Genomic DNA, 17,459 nt, shown 5'->3' on the forward strand with positions numbered 1-17,459 from the left:
TCCCAAGGTCACAAAAGAGATAATGTTAAAGAGACAGATACCATTAATCTTCCACTCAATAGAGAACTTAACAACTTCTAAGAAGCATAGGCCTAAACAATACTGGAATAGAGGTCCTGACCTTTGAAAAGTTCTCAATATCCCAAAAAAAGAAACTATGATCGGCATATACAACAATTGGAAGAATCAAAGTATTTGATGTAAAAATAGTGATTGAAGAGAAACCTGACTAATGTATTATCAAAATTGAAGCACTTTACGCCTAACAGCTTTAAGTTTCTTCTCAATGTAAGGACTCACTAATGCTATCTCAAAATAAAACTTACCAAGCTTGTGTGATGTTGCAAATTGAAAAGCAACAGCATCAGGATATGAGATCCCATTTACATTATGTGCGGCAAGGTAGGACTCAGGAGCATGTGTTTGTATTTGTCAAGTCATGGAATCCAAATGGCGCTGGTCAAGGAAAAGTTGCAGTAAATGCAAGAGACTCAAACATGAAAATCTGCACAATACCATCACTGCATGCAAAAGCAATGTGCAAACTTGAAATGGCTAAACCATGGCCTTGTCGAACCTACAACAAGTAGCTAAAACTATTGTTGATGTTTGTAGATAGGCAACCATAGAGAGATCCTTGCTTGCATATCAAATGATACCTTAAGATTAACCCATTTTTTCAATGCAAGTTCACAATGTAGAAGGCATACTATTCCTGTTGAACATCATATGTGTCAACCACAATCCTCAATTCACTAATTATACTAAATTAGTAGCAGAATTGAGAATAGTGCCAAACAGAAAAAGTTGGTTAAAGCCTACTTGGGCATGCCTGTGCAGGTCAAGGCATAAACCGGTTGGACATCTCCATCTCGTGAATCTTCTCAAGATGTTACTACCGCAAAAGAATTTTCACACAGACTACCAAGATGAACATTTCTCCCATCTAGGACAAGACCCGGGCCTATTCCAGATCATTGATGTCCTACATTTGACCTGATAGTCCAATGTTTCAAGTGATTAGCACCTGCTGTAACAAAAAAACTTCCATCTGAAGCAACATGAATCCAACTTTTTGGCATGGATATAGTTGCTGCTCTGACTTTGGCTATCAATGCTACAGACTTGAAATCCCAGAGACAAAATAAACCATCATATGGAAATCTAGCTAAAGCAACATATTTTCTTGGGCATCAAAGGCATCATAAAAATTCAGCTAGAGTTTCCATATTTATTCCTATTAACATATATGTTGATGTTAGTATTTCAAAAACATGTTGCACTACAAACTTTGGCCTCCCATATTGATTCAAAAGAACAAAAACTTAAATCTTCTGATTCACTCTCATTATTTTCTAGAATGGTCTCTGCAACCTTGGCCTGTGCCCAATGCGGCAACAGGGACACACTAAACTTAAATGCAGGAGTTGTACTACTTGCAAGCTGAGGTCCAGTAGTAACAAGAGTACCAAAAGCATCCAACTCTTGTGTCTGAGACTTGTCACGTCTCAAGGGGTTTAAAGAAGTATTGTTTAGTTTCCCTTTTGAGTCAGAACTACAGCACTTCCACATCATCTTAGTCAGAAGATTAGGAAGCCTCCAAACAAATATGCAACTCAACTCTCTCCATTGAACTCTTTGAAAACCATACATTTGCATCACCAAGTGAAAAAGTTATAGTAAAGAAGCCAAGGTCAGCATATATACAACTCTAAAGGCCACCTTAACCTTATCGATATTAGCCGCTTGCAATCAGGCATGAAAGCTATCCCTATTATTACTTCAGCATGACCTTGCCCCAGGGATAAAATGCTTCCATCTGATATGTCATACATGTGCATGCTCTTATCAGAATGTGATCAGAGTACTTATGACCCACTAGGATCAATGCGAACCTACCACAGAAAGGGGAAAAAGACATCACAAACTATGATGACAAATATTGTACACAAACCCAATGTCTTAAAGATCAAAAGTAGCAAATCTGCTGACAGAAAAAGTGAGATATAAAGAGATGTGGCTTTGCCAATTATCTTCAAGTGGTCAACCTTAAGAAGAACAAGGTTCAATCCTTATTATATTGAGATTTCTTATTTGAAGAGAGGATAAATCCTTGTAAAAACAACATCAATTTGATCTTATGCACCATTTGTAAAACATCAAAACACACATACCTTTTTTGCCCTTTTATTTACACCATCTGATAGTAAATTGAGCAGGTGAAAACAAGGAATTCATTGTTCATACTTTTATGGGCTCACCAACTTCTCCTTCTTGTTTGAAGCATCTTACAGACTTTCCACTAGCAAGATTGAGCATGTTTAGCTTCTTATCCTAAAACCATACAAGACAAATAACTTAACATATTAGCCAATCATGTTTCAATATAAAACTTGTGGTAACCTTCCATGAAAAGAACTTCCAACCTATCCAACAGTTACTGCTATCTTGTTGTATGGATCAATATCCATATCATAAACTATGCCACGAGAAGCCATTTCTTGATGATAATGTGTACTCTTGATGCCCCCATCAGCTGGAAAGAATATAAACGAAACAATGTATCATTAGCTAGAATAAAGAATATAAACGAAGCAATGTATCATCAGCTAGAATATAGACGCTCATCAATGGAATAACGAACGAGGACGATCATCATGAATCTGAGTAAAAGTCAAGAAATTAAGAAACTCTCACAATGAGTACCCTGAATTACTACCATAGATAACAATCAGCTTGAGAAACTACTCTTGAACTCAAAACATGACCAAAACGAGGCAAACTGTAAGCCAAAGGAAATGCACACATATAAATATATTAGAGGATCAACTTTACTTTACCTTAAATGATTCCTTCTTGAAGTTTAGTAGTAAGTAACTATTAGCGTTTTAGAACAAGAAAAAACAATGGAAGCAGATGCATAGATGCGCACTTCAACCTCTCCGTTGGTCATTAATCATATGCTCTGTATGCTCGCAGAGGTCCTGATTTCGTTGTCATCGCTCCTTCCAAGCATGATGGAAATGCTGCAGAGACAGAAGTTTACAAAGTTGGATAAGAGTGCCTAAATGGAGTGGAAAATTCCTTAGGTGGGGAATAATGTATTGGCTGTTGCCTCAGACTTGTTGCTGGAAGAAAAGGCATGCAGCCTTAATGTCATAAGCCTAGATGGCAGGGGGTTGTTCGAAGATCATCAAAAGACGGAAGGGAAGCGCACTGTTGTTCTTCAGATATGGGTTCCCAGGTGTATCCCCATAAGCCCACCTTACATGCTTGGTTTCAAGCAGACATTGTCATCTTCTCTTTCGAGAGACGTCAGGATTACTGCTTCGCGTGCCACTTCCAACATCGTGTAATCATTTTAAAATCCCACATGAACGAGAATGCTTTCAGAATTTTGCATGTAGACCTCGACACAAGCACTGAGATTAGGTTGCAGGACGAATCACAATTCCTTCACAGGAAGCACGTTGCAAATAGCAAATGTAAATCAGGCAAGAAAGTATGCCTGTGATGCGATCATTTCCTGGACAGAGAAGGTCTGTGAGTAGACTCTCACCCATCAGTTTAAAGCTCACGGTCACAGCAACAGTCTAAGGATCATCAGTCAAAATATTCGTTGTTGGCCTCAGAACTTCCAAGCATTTCGTTTCATCAAAGTTCTCCATGGCAGCACTTAAAGAGTCCATAAATGCCACAGAAAGTGTTGCAGCTGAAGCTACTTGTTGAGGCTTTGCTTCCTTCAAGCTGACAGGTACAACCTCAGCCAAAACCATCCATATCATACAGCCTTCTGCAAACCCCATACACGATGGAAGGAATTTTTGAAATGCTTCTGCACACATGAAAGCAGGAACTGCCACCAAAGGCTGAGGTAAGGAGGTGAAAATACTCCAAAGCATGGCACTTTGAGCAGAGGTGAAAATACTGTAAAATATTACACGGCGCAGCGAACAGAATCTGAGAAAGAGATAGAGAGTACACAACAGATAAGAGGAGAATCAGTAAAATTCTTTAACTCCAAACAACTGATACAAAGATGGCTCTGTCCACCCGTGCGCTTCCACTGTGTGAAGCTTAGATGGCGATCTAGACAGAAGATAGGTGAAGAGCTTAAGGCTAGCTGGAACAACAACTCTGACTGGGTGAAAGATAAGTGTGAGATGGCTGCGAAGGGGTTTAGCTTTTATAGCCCGCGAAGGTCGTTAGGTCGGCCTGCTGACCGACCTACCATATGAGCCTCCACTAGTCGGCCAGGGAATATTCCAGGGAATATTCCCTTTACCATCGGGCCGGGGGCGCTGCCCCCGGACCCCCGCCAGGGGGGCCGCTGGCCCCCCTGGGACCCCCCAGCCAGGGGCCGCTTCCGCGGCCCCCGGACCCCACAATAGGGGCCCCTTTTAACTCCCTTACCACGCAACTCAATGCAATGTGCCTCGAGTTGCTACCAGCTTAACCACTCCGTCTAACCCAAAGATTAGACCCACAACAGTCACCTTTTTGCCATCCGGTCACATAGACCTCATCTGATATACAAGTCAGGACTCAACCAATGTCCGGGCTCACATTTGGCTTCTCCTCATAATGGGGGCCTTACAACTTTGAGCACCATGGAACATTGGTAGCACCTAATGAGGGTGGGGCATTGATCATATCTAACACCCCCCCTCAATGTCCACCCATAGGTGAACTATCTCCTCGGCCCAATGCCGAGTCTCTGAAGATGAACTTGAAGCAGATCCTTCGTAAGTGCTTTGGTGAAGATATCTGCTCCATTCTCCTCTGTTGGACAGTAGACCAATTCCACTATCCCATCCTCCATCAAATCACGCACATAGTGATACTGGATCTCTATATGTTTGGTGCGTGCATGAAACACTGGATTTTTGGCAATGGCGATGCAACTCTGATTGTCACATCTCAGCACAGTTGGTTCTTCATCCTGCACTCCCATATGCCATAGAATCCTTCTCAACCATACGGCCTCACATGCAGCAAAACAAGCTGCCTTGTACTCTGCTTCGGTAGAAGACAATGCCACTGTTGGTTGCTTCTTACTAATCCAAGAGAAAATTCCTGAACCCAAAGAGAAACAATAACCAGAAACTGACTTCCTGGAATCAATGTCTCCTGCCCAATCTGAGTCACAGTTCCCCACAAGAGAAGTTCCGAAACTGTATGTGATACCATAGTCAAGAGTTTTCTTCAAGTATTTGAGCACCCGCATCCCAGCCTTCCAATGACTCTCATGAGGTTTGTTTGAGAACCTGCTCAAAACACCAACAGCAAAACTGATATCTGGTCTGGTGTTACACAAGTAGATTAGACTGCCGACCAACCTCCTATACCTCCCAATGTCTGCTAGTGCTGATGTATCCTCAACGGATAACTTTACATTCACCTCCATAGGTGTAGCTATCTCCTTGCACTCGGTCATGCCAAATGCCTTCAAGATCTCCCATGCATACTTCTTCTGAGAGATGAAGATCTTTCCTGGCTCTTGCCAGACTTCAATCCCCAAACAATAGTGCAACAAGCCCAAGTCTGTCATTTCAAACTCAAAACTCAAAGCCTTTCGAGTTTGGTTGATCATATCTTCATAGTCACCTGTAATAAGAAGGTCGTCCACATATAGGACAATCACTACAGACTTTTTACCATCCCTGTAAACATACAAGTTAGCATCTGAGGCACATCTTTTGAAGTTTAGGTTTAAAAAGAACCTATCTATCCGCTGGTACCATGCTCTGGGGGCTTGTTTCAGCCCATACAATGCCTTCTTCAGTTTACACACTTTGTTCTCAGAATGGGGGGCCTCAAACCCTGGTGGCTGAGCCACGTACACCTCCTCCTTGAGGTCACCATTTAAGAACGCTGACTTAACATCCATTTGGTACACTGGCCACTTCTTGTGGGCAGCCACTGCAAGTACCGTGCGAATAGTGGTCATTCTGGCAGTTGGGGCAAATGACTCTTGAAAATCAAACCCTTCAACTTGTGAAAATCCTTGGGCAACCAGTCTAGCTTTGTACTTTTCTAAGGTACCATCAGCCTTGTACTTTACCTTCCAGATCCACTTGGTGCCAATAATCTTCCGCTTTGCTGGCCGATCCACTAGCTCCCAAGTGTCATTCTTCATTATGCTGTCATACTCCGCCTGCATAGCAGCCTTCCATGATGGATCTGCAAGTGCTTCTTCTAAGTCAGTTGGCTCCTTTACTTCTCTCATAATCTCAACCATCAAGGCCATGTTGACTATGTGAGCAGAAGCCCTCCTTTGCTCCTCTATTCTCTGAGACCTCCTTGGTCCGTCTGCCTTCTCCTCAACAGATGCAGGCATAGGATTATTGTGGTCATAGAGCTGCTTCACCCAGCGCGGCAATGGCTTTTCCGGTGGGGTGATGTCAGGTTGGTGAACTTTTTCCTCATCATCTGAAGATGATGCTTCCTCCTCCTTAAGGATAGGGATAGCTCTCGGGACAGGTTCATAGTGGACTACTTCTTCGCTTGATGATAAAGTGGAAGACCTTGCCTTCTCCTCCTCCACTGTATGCGGCTCCTCCTTGAACACCACATCACGGCTCGCGATGATCTTCTTTGCCTCTTGGTCATATAACTTGTAAGCCTTCTGCTCATCACTATAACCCAAGAAGATACATTTTCTGCTTTTTGGTTGTAACTTGTTTCTCTTCTCATCTGGAACATGTGCATAACATTCACATCCAAAAATTCTGAAATGTGAAACAGATGGTTTCTTACCAATGTAAGCCTCATGAGGTGTTTTTCCCTTGAGAGCCTTTATGTAGCTCCGATTTAGAATGTAGACTGCAGTATTAACAGCTTCAGCCCAAAAATGGTTAGGCAATCCCTTGCCCTTTAGCATGCATCTTGCCATCTCCACAATGGTACGATTCCTGCGTTCCACAACACCATTCTGCTGAGGTGTGTGAGGCGTCGTCAATTGACGCTTGATCCCTTTGCTCTTGCAAAAGCCTTCAAACTCCTTTGAGTTGAACTCACCACCACCATCTGTTCTAAATTTCTTCACACTTTTCCCTGTTTCATTCTCAACAAGTATTAGCCATTCTTTAAACTTACCAAAAGCTTGAGCCTTATCACGAAGGAAGTACACCCACATCTTCCTAGTGTAGTCATCGACAATCAACATAAAATAAGAAGATCCCCCCAAGGCCTGTGTAGGCATCTTACCACACAAGTCAGCATGCACCAACTCTAGAGGAGCATGTGCTCTATTCTTGCTTTCTTGTGGAAATGCCTTTCTCTGTTGCTTGCCCATCATACAAGCTTCACATGGTTCCTTCAATTCAGTTATTGTAGGTAGGTGAGCAACCATACCTTGCTTTTGCATCTCCTTCAATACTGCAAATCCGATGTGTCCAAACCTTTCATGCCAAAGCTTACTTGTGCCCACTCCAGCGGTGGCTGTAAGAGCACTTAGCTCATACAGGTTGTTCCTTCTTTCTCCTTTTCCAACAATTGTGCCAGCACTATCAATAATTTCTGCACCTGTCTTCTTGAACCTCACTTCATGACCAAGATCAGTTATGGCAGCAACTGATAAGAGATTTCTCCTGATTTCGGGAACATACAACACATTTGAAAGCTTTTTGACTTCACCATTTGCAGCAACAAAAGAAATAGTACCTGTGCCCGCAGCAGGGCATTTAGCATCATTTCCAACCGTCACAGTGATGGATTCTTGTAGAGGCTGCATAGAACTGTATAGACCTTTCTTGTTGGTCATGTGACGGGAGGCCCCACTATCCAACACCCAAGAGTCAGTGGTAGATTCTTCTTGCGCCGAGGAGCACACTTCCTCAATGGTCGCCATGAATAATTCCAACTCTGCTTCAGCCGTATTGGCTGTCTCTTTCCCTTTAGTTTTAAGGGTACCATTCTTTTCATCTGCCTTCTTGACACGACAATCTGCAATCGCATGTCCTTTCTTCTTACAGTAGAAGCACTCTCCTTGAAACTTCTTCTTGCCGCCCTTTTTCTTTTTGTCACCATCATTTTTGGTGGAGGAAACACCTTTGCCTTTTGCATTGGCAGAGAATGCAGCATCTCCATTGTTGCTTCCTTCTCGGGCTTTCAGCCTCAACTCCTCCTCCATTAATAATGCACAAAACTCCTCAAAAGTCAAAGCTTGAGGTCTCACCTGAGTATTAAGGGCAGTTACTAGTCCATCAAACTTTTGTGGACAAATCCGAAGACACCTCCGAGCTAGCTCTTCGCTAGTCTTTTGTATCCCAGCGCCAGCCATCTGGTCGCGCAGATTCTTAATCCGAGTGATGAATGCTTCAACCGTCTCTCCTTCAGCAAACTTCTCCGCTGCTAGTTGATTCTCCAAGTTTTGAATCCTTGTTTGGTTTCGTGTTTCATACTGACTCCTTAGTACATTCCAAGCCTCTGACGCTTTGGTTGTATGCTGAATCAGAGTCAAAACACTGTCAGAACAGCTTGTAACTAAGGCACACAATGCATCTGCATTCCTTCGTTTCCAAGCTCGTAGAAGATCTGCATTCGGAGGAATCATCACACTAGGATTTGATGGGTCGGGGGTAGGCTGTGGTTCTGCGTCAGTCCCCAGCACAGTCTCCAGAAGCTCATAAGAATCAAGGATAGTAGTAATTTTGAACTTCCACAAGGTGTAGTTTGTACCATCTAACTTGCCTTCGCTGAAGGTTGGTGGACGAATCCTCAGTGTTTGAATAGCCGGTACAGCAGCACCACCTCCTGCACCGCTTCCTGATGCGCCAGAACTGCTTCCCGGAGTCGACATCGTTTCTCTTTGCTGTTGAAGCCTTTGCCTCTTGCACGCTCTCCGATCTCTAGAGCCCCCTGGGCTCTGATACCATGTAAAATATTACACGGCGCAGCGAACAGAATCTGAGAAAGAGATAGAGAGTACACAACAGATAAGAGGAGAATCAGTAAAATTCTTTAACTCCAAACAACTGATACAAAGATGGCTCTGTCCACCCGTGCGCTTCCACTGTGTGAAGCTTAGATGGCGATCTAGACAGAAGATAGGTGAAGAGCTTAAGGCTAGCTGGAACAACAACTCTGACTGGGTGAAAGATAAGTGTGAGATGGCTGCGAAGGGGTTTAGCTTTTATAGCCCGCGAAGGTCGTTAGGTCGGCCTGCTGACCGACCTACCATATGAGCCTCCACTAGTCGGCCAGGGAATATTCCAGGGAATATTCCCTTTACCATCGGGCCGGGGGCGCTGCCCCCGGACCCCCGCCAGGGGGGCCGCTGGCCCCCCTGGGACCCCCCAGCCAGGGGCCGCTTCCGCGGCCCCCGGACCCCACAATAGGGGCCCCTTTTAACTCCCTTACCACGCAACTCAATGCAATGTGCCTCGAGTTGCTACCAGCTTAACCACTCCGTCTAACCCAAAGATTAGACCCACAACAGTCACCTTTTTGCCATCCGGTCACATAGACCTCATCTGATATACAAGTCAGGACTCAACCAATGTCCGGGCTCACATTTGGCTTCTCCTCATAATGGGGGCCTTACAACTTTGAGCACCATGGAACATTGGTAGCACCTAATGAGGGTGGGGCATTGATCATATCTAACAAATACTCCAAAGCATGGCACTTTGAGAAGAAATGCCACGAGATGCCAGAACCATGGCCAATCCTTCTGGAATATTGTGCATTGCAATTGCAAGTGTAACCATAATCCCCTACAGAAGCCCTCTAGGGCCAGCAAACGAGACTCCCACTCCTGAACCCTCACCAAAAGAGTGCAATGTCATGATGCCAATCACCAACATCATCTTCTTTGCATCAGCTCCTTTGAGATCCAACATGCTAACCTCACCATATCTTTCCAGAAACTTCTGAAAGCAAAGAATGAAGAATCCTCCGGCAATGATGCCCATAACAACCCAGGTGCCTCCACCGTACCTTTGTCCTTCTTGGAAAAGGTCGAAGCTAGCTGCTAGCATTACACCTGCAGCAATACCATTGCATATCCCAGCCCATTGTGCCTGCAAGTCCATAAAGAAAAATGGAAATGCACCTAAACCTATTGTCCTTGCCATGACGAGGGTGAGGAGGGCAACAGTGGATACGACCACTCTTTTAGGCCCCTTGGACGCCGTCTTGGTGATACCACCATCATGCACCAGGGAATTGTCGATCCTCTCTTTCTGCACCTTCATTGTGACTCCTGCTCCGTTGCCATAACTGATTTTGATACTTGGTCTGTTGCTTGATGCGAGTTGCTACGAATCCACCTGCGTAGAACCGATGCCACGAGTGCTAGGGCTCTCGTGGCAGCTTACGACAGAAATGAAGTAAAGGAGAAAGGCCATCCAGGAGGAAGGCGCACGATCCACAGCCATGCTACGAGAGGATCCATGAGGAGTCCTGCACTACTGTTCCAGATGCGAGTGGCATGCCGTGAAGGATCAAGGAACGTCAAATGCAAGCCGATGACCGATGGTACGATCGACGATGGCGGGCTATGGCTTGTGACTGTTGCAACCACACACGTGCACACACGGACAGAAGCAGCAGTGCCGCGCCCCAGGGTGGAGGGGGGGCTCGTCGAGGTGGGCATCATCCTCCTCCTCATGGCTGTGATGATGCTGGGAGGTGTCGTCGTCTGCCGCCATGGCAACAGGACAGGGGAGGCAGAACAGGGCAGGGGTCAAGGGCCCTTGACCTCCTTGGGACACATGACCATGGGAACGGTCCCAGCGTCTCTCTCTCTCTCTCTCTCTCTCTCTCTCTCTCTCTCTCAATTAGGTGCATTCTCTCTATGACAATGTGAATCGGTGCATCTCTCTCTCTCTCTCTCTCAAGCTACCAAGGTCAACACCTCAAGCTACACAATCTGCTTAGAAGTTCAACCCTTCTCTACCCAAGGTTACAATCTAGACCATCATGAGGAAATTGTACCATTATCTCAACGACCTCCAATCTCTCAGGGAACAAGGAAGCATGTAGTGGCACCCAATAATGTGTCGCTTACCCTTCCTCTCCCTAAGAAAAGCAAGACTAAGGGGAAGAAAGCCATGACCAATGACATAGACAAAATGAGGAGGATGGACAATGAGGAGGATGGAGTTGCTATGTTTTTACTATAGAAGTACCTAAAGACTGAAGACTTGTGTTTGGAGGTCATCTATTCTCCAACTCTTCGGTGTTTCATTCTTCGAAAACACATTGAAGATATGTTTTAAATTTTATACCTCAACATGGATGTATTTGAAGATATGTATAGTTTTGGCATCAACTATCTTTTAGTTATGGGTGAACTGTCACATTTATACCAGCTGCTTGTGTGATTTGAATTGGATTGAAGTATGTACTAGGCAGTTGCAAGAGCAACCAATTGGTAGCTGCAATCAATAAGTGAAATATTAAATTTTGTATCGGTTTGTTGGCTTATTTTGGAGCTTTTGTGCGTACTTTGGAGTCATGTAGTTTTTGGCATCACCTTTCTAATGTTCTAGAGCCTTTGTGCATACTCTAGAGTGATGTAGTTTTTTGCATCACCTTTCTACTGTTCTAAAAAGGATTATCAAGATCTTTTAGCTATGGGTGAGCTATCACATTTATACCAATTGCTTCTGTGAGCTGCCCTTGCCAATTAAATTCCATTTGCATTTTTTCCAAATCTAAAGTAAAATCTCCAAGGGTTTTCAACCAATTTCAATTGATAACAATGTCGCACAAGCTCAAAGTTTCTCAAAAATATCTTTATCCTTATTGTCATGTGGAATACATGAAATAAAGGTTTTGATCATTTGATCAAATATTTTCCAATGGAGATCACAGAAATTATTTATTCTTGTTGACATACAATAAAGGCTTTGAACATTTGGCTAAATCTTGTTCTATGGACATCACAAAAATTTATTATTCTTGCTATCATCTAGGTTAAATACATGTTTTGACCATATGGCTAAATCTTTTCTTGTGGATATCACAAAGAATTTTAATCCTAAGTCTTGTGTAAAATAGTTGCAATAGAGGTTTTGACCATCTGGCTAAATCCTTTTCCATAAAGATCACAATGAACTTTTATCCTTGTTATATATGAAGTGCAATCCCTGGTAATGAGATTGTTTAGGATGACACAAAAAGCTTATGTGGGGGTGATGTCCATGATCACAGAAGAGGAGGCGAGTAGAAAACAGTGACACTCACCTCTGAAATGTTGCCAAAACATCTCAAAGCTTCAGCACCATGTCCATGCTTTGCCTATCTCTAATGATCAAGCCACTCCAAGAGTTTGTGTTTTGGTACTGGGAACTTGTCAAACACTTCTTTTCCTTTTGCGAGTGCAACACACTTGGAATACACATAGAGTTGGGCAATACCACATAGATGTCATTTTTAAGAAACCTTATCTTGATGATATCTATATGCATCATGTTGCCTCAATGGAGGTCCTACAAAGCTTCTTTGGCTTGATAGCTAATTAGGTAGAAAACATGCAAAACCCTATTAGCCATTAGTAAAACCTCTTGTTCCACACTATCTTTCATGTGCTATATACCCTTATTCTTCTAATCCCCACTGAAATCAATAGATTGCATGCTATCTTTTTTCCTATAACATTTGCTAATGTGAAGGGTTTCTAATCTATAAGAGAGCTATATCATATTCAAAGAACCAGATAGAAGCTTGAAGAAGAGTTCAAATTTTAAAAAATTGTGTGCACAAACGCATCTACAATGTGTGAATGTGTTTACACTCTTGTCCAAGAATCGTGAAAATTTGGCCTTATATATTACCGAAGTGCATAAGGTAATCATGTGCTTCAATATGCCTAAGTAATCGAGTGGCTAAGGTGTTCTTTTAGTAAAAAGCTATGAGCCATAATGACATGGGATAGCCATTTTCTAGCTTGCCATCCTAGACCTAGCTTATCCTCAAACCAACCCAAATCCCAATCCCATCCACTTATAAGAGCCCTCTTTGATGGTGACAAAGGAGGAAAATTCTAGTCCACATCCCCATTCCCATTCCCAAAACCATCCACATCACTATGCTATGAGCACTAAGTAGTAGAGTACGATGGTGGTATAGTGTCTAAGTATTATATAATCATGTGCTAATGCTACCTAGAGTGATTCATGAGTGCCTAATGTGGCCTAAATTATTGAATGAGGTTATTGTCATAAAAAAATGAAGTTCTCAATGAGGTCAAAGGGTGCCTCGCGATCAAGGGTAAGAGAGTGGAGATGGTAAAGTGAGTTGAAATAAAGTGCAACTATGTGAATATGTGATTGAGTATGTGCACGTGGAAGAGTGTGCTTGAATTTTTGTCTAATTAAACATGTGGCCAAAGTGCTCCAAGTAGTTAGGACGATGTGCTTCAAGTGATCGAGTTCTCCAATGTGGCTAAACAATCATGTGGCCTATCTACATAGTCTTTGAGTGGCCTAAGATGCTTAAGTGGTTGGGTGAAAAAGGCAATGTGTGGTCCGCATGATGAAGAGGGAAAAGATAGTGTGGTTCAAGGGTACTAACCAATGTGGTGAATGCTCATGCATAGCCATGGTTGATGCAAATATATACCCATACAATATTGATAGCTTGTAGATATGTTGCAAGATGAGACTCATGAAGGTACTTATGATGTAGGGGAGATGCCATGTACACCTCAACCTATAGCCAAGTGAGAAAAATGCTACTCGATGCAATGGGAACAACACTCCACTCGTCAATAAGCTACTTACTTGTGCACAAGTGAGAGATCAACTTCTTCAACTAATCTTGCTAATTCTCAGTCCCTTAAGATAATCTATGAAGTATGTGGTGTAATATTTTAGTGGTTCACTACACCAATACTTCAACCATTACTTTGCTGTTATGATCATAGACCATGTGTAAGAATCAACTCGATGGTATCAGAGTGATGATTGCGATGGAAAATTGAGCCAAATTAATTACAAAAGCATATTATAACTAGCAACCAGTGTAAATGAGGATGATTCAATCGCACTCGAAATGATTAGTTCTAACATAAGCCTCAACTTAGCTCTAATCTTTTATTTTTAATATTATAATTACAATTAATTAATGAAAAATGTAATGAATAGGAATAACATAAAAGAAAATAGAGACAACAATGCACTCTAAATAGATGAGTACAATCGCTTTAAAGCTAAAGCATATAAATAGCTTTATGTGATAACAATCTCCATAATAGTAATAATTTCACATTGCACTCCACTAGTGATCAATATTACAATCATTACATCTCTATACTTGTCTAGCTATTTGCTCACCAAAAGTAAAACAAATTACTTGCCTACTATCATTTGTTTAGCACAATATGATCATCACACATATAAAAAGTTAGAATTGTACTACAATAGGCCAAAATTAATGAGAATCCACAAAATGACTAAATACAACTTATTTTTATAGAAGTAACACATGATGTATAAGCCTATCTTACTCTCTATATTCTTTACCTTAAATTAGAATTAGACTCAATATATACTAGGCTTATACTACATTAAAGGTTAGTGTTAGGGCTAGGCTCATAGTAAGATAGAGCTTAAGCTTAGGCTTAGGTTTAGATTGGATTAGTAATATAGGAAAGGTATATGCATAGGCTCCTCATACAGATTGACTGATAGAGGCTATAGAGTGGCTAGACATAGGTATGTCTAACATAAATACACAAGGGGTAGGCATAGGATACACATTTGGCAAGTTAGGCAAATACTAGGCATACTATAAGCCAATCCTATGTGTATACATAGTCTAAGCATATTCTAGGAAGAGTTTAGACATAGGGTAAGCATATGCTAGGAGCCAACACCTAACACAACCCTATCCTATTCTATGGTTACCTTGTGCCTAGAAAATGCCAGATATAAGTTGTATTCTTATGCATAGCATATAATGTTCCTACTTTATATTATCGAGCCAATGCCTAACCTAGCATGTGCTTATCCTAAGCCTAATGTATAAGCTAGGCTAGATATAGGCTATGGATAGGCTAGACTAAGCATAGGCTACACAAACTAGTGAGTATAGCTATAAGTGTGGAATCGAAAGCTTAGCTCATAAGTGAGTAATATACAAATGTAAAATTCAAATAAACTAATATTTATTTACTAGTTTTACCTAGCAAAATCATGAGTCTATGTTAACTTGAAAGACTATCCATAAATTCCTAGTTAGATGATAGTACTTGCTAGTTATGACTAGTGAAAACAAAAATTTCCTAGTTATGTTGATATTGTTACTAGATATACAATAACTTACTAGATAATGTTACTAGATAAGGCTTCAGCTTTCTAGATACTATCTAGAAAAAGGGATTTACTAGTTAGAAAAGATTCGTGATGACAAAATTATCTAGTTATAACTAGAAAATTCTACATTCTTACTAGTTTGGTTGCTATTCTTCCTAGTTATAGTGTGAACTTTCTATATAGTTCTTGCCTTCTTCCTAGTTATAGTGTGAACTTTCTATATAGTGTGAACTTATGGACATAGTTCTTGCCTTCTCTGTGTCACCTTTATCAGCTTCCGCTTCATTCGTCTTTTCGTTTCTTGTCACCTTTTCCTTCTGGCTCATCTACAGCTACTACAACGTCTTTAGATTCGTCACCTTCTGTGCTTGCTGATGCTAATTCCAGCAACCTCCTCATTGCCTTTTATATTTTTTCAATACCTCATAAAGCTTTATAAAAGCTTGAAATAAAAAAATATATTTTGGCTTCTTTTGTTTAAGGCGCCAACAAGCTTCTTAAAAACAATTCTTGAATTTGTCTCTGATGGACATTAGAGATTATGTTGTTGTGCTTTGATCTCCCGTCATGCAAGCTGCCCACATGAACCACTCAAGCATCCCAAAAAACACTCCATGCACTCCTTCTTCCTTTCCAAAAGTTGTAATCATATAACTGCTTTAGTTCTCATGTTTTAGCTTGCATGCTCTTCCCAATTGGATAGTTAGCATAGAGTTTATTTGAAAGATCTACATGATCTTTTCTTGTCATCCCCTAACACTATTAGTGAGTTTGGGAATCTCCCAATGCATATTTTTTTAATACTAAAAAGGTGACACCCAAATACTATGTCCATAAGTTTCTCAAAACCATATGATGTGACCTATCATTGAAAAGCACTTGAAAAATGGAATCTATTAAGCTATTGACCACTAGATTTGAAGTTATAGTGTTCAAGTTATGACAAACTTAAAGATTTGACCATGTGTCCTAAAATTATGAATGCAATGAAGAAATTGTGCCTAGCCTAACTACATGTGCTCGTGTGTCATGTAAATGCAAACAAAGAGACACACATAATAAAAAATAAATTCCTAATGACACTGATTAATGTGATGAATTTCTTGGCGAAAAAAAATTCCACCCTTAGATTTGCAGTGGTGGACACGCAGGGTCACGACATTCGCCCCTCCAAATACTACAAGATATAGGCCTTATACCGACGTTAAAAGCGATGAAAATGTAAATAAAGAAATTTGCCCCCGTCGTCGCAAAAAGCATCATTATTGACAATGCCATAGAACTATCGGTATTAGTGTCGTTATCAGTGTCACTATTTGCGACGCTGATATCGACGCAAATAACCATGCTTTGCGATGCTAATAACGACGCCTTGTGCAGTTAAATTTGTGATGCTAATAGCGACGGTAGAAGGGAAAAAAAATTGTGGCAATATAGCACTATGTGCTTTATTTGGGCCATACAAAATAGTTTCTACACTGTGTACAATGCTCGTATAAATAAAGACAAAGTGTACTTAAATCATAATACTGATACATGAAATAAATACATGATTGCATAATGAAAGCGACTGGTACAATCATATCAAGATATTACTGCTACGTAGAAAATGTCTACACAGATCACGTGACCAAAAAAGAAGGGTATGTGAGCTCCAGGGATCAAAGGGTGAGCTATAGATCATCGCCATCCAAAAGCTCATTCCATCACAAAGGAGCATCGAACGGACTCTACAAAAAAGGAAACAACTACACATCAATCCACCATACAATAATGCATTCTAATTAAACATGGTAACTATGAACAAAAAAGATGAGTGACTTACATGGCCGCCATGTCCATACAATCGGTCGATCAATGCAGTGAGACCGTGCCTCTCTGCATATCGAGTCTCAAGGCCGATTGAATCACGATTTGTAATGGAGTGCTGCAAAGGAAACAAAATACTAACTATTAAAAACATGATTGTCAGTACAAATGATATTGCAAAAAAATAAGCAAGAAAAACAAAAGAAAAACTTACAAAGTCATCTAGATATGTCCTATTGTTGCCACTCCCAAGATGATAGACCACTCCGACCGCTAGTCGTGCCCTCATCACCTTGCTTTGTTGTCTCCAATGTCCTAGAGAATCTATAGCCTTCTCCCTCAGTCAGCACCAGTTGTCCATGTCTAGCTATCGAGCTTTGTAAC

At 41.4% G+C, this 17,459-nt stretch overlaps 2 pseudogenes; both read right to left on the minus strand.

Annotated features, from left to right (window-relative positions):
• The window catches only part of LOC148024553 (glutamate--glyoxylate aminotransferase 1-like), a 229,556-nt pseudogene that overhangs the window by 12,708 nt on the left and 199,389 nt on the right, over positions 1 to 17,459 (minus strand).
• LOC148024554 (putative zinc transporter At3g08650) lies at positions 1,558 to 10,752 on the minus strand (annotated as a pseudogene).

The sequence above is a fragment of the Lygodium microphyllum genome, chromosome 15, assembly GCF_053477565.2.
Source record: "Lygodium microphyllum isolate KBCC chromosome 15, Lygodium_microphyllum_v1.1.10, whole genome shotgun sequence".
Lineage (NCBI taxonomy): Eukaryota > Viridiplantae > Streptophyta > Polypodiopsida > Schizaeales > Lygodiaceae > Lygodium > Lygodium microphyllum.